The following is a 3,285-nucleotide window of genomic DNA, read 5'->3' on the forward strand; positions in this document are numbered from 1 at the left end:
AAGTTTGAGAAATTGTTTGAAAAGAGGGTGTTTGAACCCGTCTTGGTTTGAAAAGGTCGTTTAGACCGTTTTGTGTTGATGTGAAGATCGGGACTTGAATAATCACCAATGCATTGATGATATTCGACGTCGGGTTCGATTTTTCAAGCTTGACATGAATAGTTTTGGAAATAATTATGAACTAATTGTCTTAAGTTCATTTGTTTGTGATGCGTATCGCGAGCGAAATTCTTAATTGTGCTACAAATAAACGAAGGACTAGAATGCACTAGTTGCAACCCGATCAATTCTTGTTACTTGAAGCTAAGTAAAACGTAAATAAAAGGGATATTTGCTCGATATAGACCTATATATCGACCAATGGTGATTGATTCTAAAGACCTATTAAGAATAATCGGGTTTTACTTGAAAACGTGTCGAATAAAACAAAGGTTTTTCGCAACAGCGATTTTTATCACATAATGTGAAATTTTCTGAAAACTTGGATGATTTACAATGAAGGAATTCGGACTATATATAGGCCGAATATCCTTGGGCTCCAAGGTAAAAATAAATTCTAACCTTGATTTCCAAGGTGATTAATTAATACCCTTGACTATGAAGAAAAACATGCACTACCATAAAGACTAAAATGATGAAAACTAGGTTGTTCCTTGGGCGGCACTTCTACGGCTCCTCATGGTCCTATGGAGTTTCTTCGTGTATTTCGGATCCTTGAGTCGAGATCATGCAAACCTCTTTCCTCTTGTTAGTACCCATCCATGTTTGATGCGCCAATATTGACGTGTTTGGATTCGAACCATTCTTGATGCCCATAGGATCTCCTAATTCGAGTACCACCTCGTCTAAGGTGTCGATATCCGTATCATCTCCTCCCCCTTAAAAAAGGAATTGTCCTCAATTCCTTAATCCTATCATCATCGATATAAGGAGAGAAATCACCTATGTTGAAGGTGGCATGAACACCAAAATCTCCTGGTAGTTCGATCTTGTAGGCATTATCACCGACCTTTGAAACCACCTTATAAGGACCTTTCGCGCGTGGCATTAACTTGTTCTTTCGCTTGCTCGGAAATCGGTCCTTTCTCAAGTGCACCCAAACTAAATAACCTTCATTGAAGACCCTAGATTGACGATTCTTGTTTGTCTTTCGCTTGTATACTTCATTGATGGATTCAATTCTAGCTCGAACTTGCTCATGTAGCTTGATCATTGCCTTTAACTTTGCCTCCGCATCCTTATGCACTAGTTCATCTTCCGGTAAAGGAATGAGGTCGATTGGTAGGTAGGGATTCACACCATACACGATTTCAAATGGAGAGTGCTTTGTTGCGTACGTCGGAGATCGATTGTTAGCATGACATGATCGAGCTTTAAATCCCAATCCTTTTAAGTCTTGTTCATGAGACCACGCAACAACATACCAAGAGTTTGATTCGTCACCTCCGTTTGCCCATCGGTTTGGGGATGGTGAGACATACTAAACAACAGCTTGGTGCCCAGTTTCCTCCATTGGGTGTTCCAAAAGTAGCTTAAGAACTTGGAATCATGATCATAGACTAATGTTTTCGGAACTCCATGAAGATGGAGTATCTCTCAGAAGTACAAATCAGCCACGCTGCTAGCGTCGTCCGTCTTGTGACATGCTACAAAATAAGCCATCTTGGAAAACTGATCCACAACAACCATGATTGCATCCTTACCGCTTTGAGTACAAGGCAAAGCAACAATAATATTCATGGACACATCCTCCCACGGCCGGCTAGGAATAGGTAATGGTATGTATTCTTCGGCTTTGAAGGTACTTTTCGCAACATGACAAGTGGCACATTTTCGGACCACATTTTGCACATCTCCTTCCATTCGAGGCCAATATAAATGTTCCTTTAGGACCTCCAAAGTATTATTGACACTGAAATGTCCACCAAGTCCACCTCCATGAGGTTATCGTATTAATAACTCCCGAACTTGATGTTTAGGCACACAAAGCCTATTTCCTTTGAAAAGAAAGTCATCTTGAATGGTAAACTCGCCGTGTGCTCCTGATCTGGATTTCTCAAACAATTCCCCAAAATCGAAATCATTCTCATAATAATTCTTCAAGGTTTCAAATCCAAGTAGGCGAACATCGAGCACATTCAATAAAGAATAGCGTCGGGAAAGAGCATCGATTACCACATTGCTTTTGCCATCCTTATACTTTGAAGAAAAGTGAAAGGATTGTAGAAACTCTACCCATTTGGCATTTCTCGGGTTCAACTTCTGCTGCCCATTAATGTGCTTTAATGACTCATGATCCGAATGTAAGATGAAGTGATAGCGAAGATAGTGGCTCCAATGATTAAGAGCTCTTACGATTGCATAGAACTATTTATCGTGTGTAGAGTAATTGAGTCTAGCACCACCCAGCTTCTCGGAAAAATATGCAATGGGTCATTTTCCTTGCACCAACACGACACCAATTCCAAAACCGCTTGCATCGCACTCTACCTCAAATGGTTGGGTAAAATCCGGAAGTGCCAACAAGGGTGCCTCGCAAAGCTTTTGAATAATCGTCTCGAAGGCCTTTTGAGCAGCCGCGGTCCACACAAATGCTCCTTTCTTCAAACACTCGGTTATAGGACTAGTGATGGTACTAAAGTCCTGAATAAATCTTCGATAAAACAAAGCAAGTCCATGAGATGATCGGACTTCCGTGACGGATTTAGGAGTAGGCGACGACTTGATCGCCTTAATCTTGGTTTGATCAACCGAAACCCCGTCTTTGGATACCATATAACCGAAAAAATGACACTCTTGACCACTCTCACTTGCTTGGTAACCTTCACCTTATTCCCGTCATCAAGCCAATGTAAAGCATAGGGCTTGGTATGAGGTGTTGTAACCAAACCCAACTTACTCACCATTTCCTTTGAGGTCGCATTAGTACAACTGCCTCCGTCGATGATTAGGCTACACCACTTATCCTTTACTTCACACTTGGTGTGAAATATTTGGTCTCTTTACTCTGATTAAATTGGTGTGGACTGAACTTGTAGGATTTGAAGAACCAAATCGCAATCGTAACTAGGAGCGGCGTAAGACATAGCTGTAAACAGCGAATGAACAATCTTCCTACTCAAAGCATCTGCAACAACGTTAGCCTTACTCTCGTGATAGATGATCTCCATATCATTGTCCCCGATCAGCTCCATCCGTCGTCTCTATCGCATATTAAGCTCTTTCTGAGTGTAGATAAATTTCAAACTCTTATGATCTGAAAACACCTTATAGGTTGCCTCGTAA

Source organism: Silene latifolia, chromosome 5, assembly GCF_048544455.1.
Source record: "Silene latifolia isolate original U9 population chromosome 5, ASM4854445v1, whole genome shotgun sequence".
Classification (NCBI taxonomy): Eukaryota; Viridiplantae; Streptophyta; class Magnoliopsida; order Caryophyllales; family Caryophyllaceae; genus Silene; species Silene latifolia.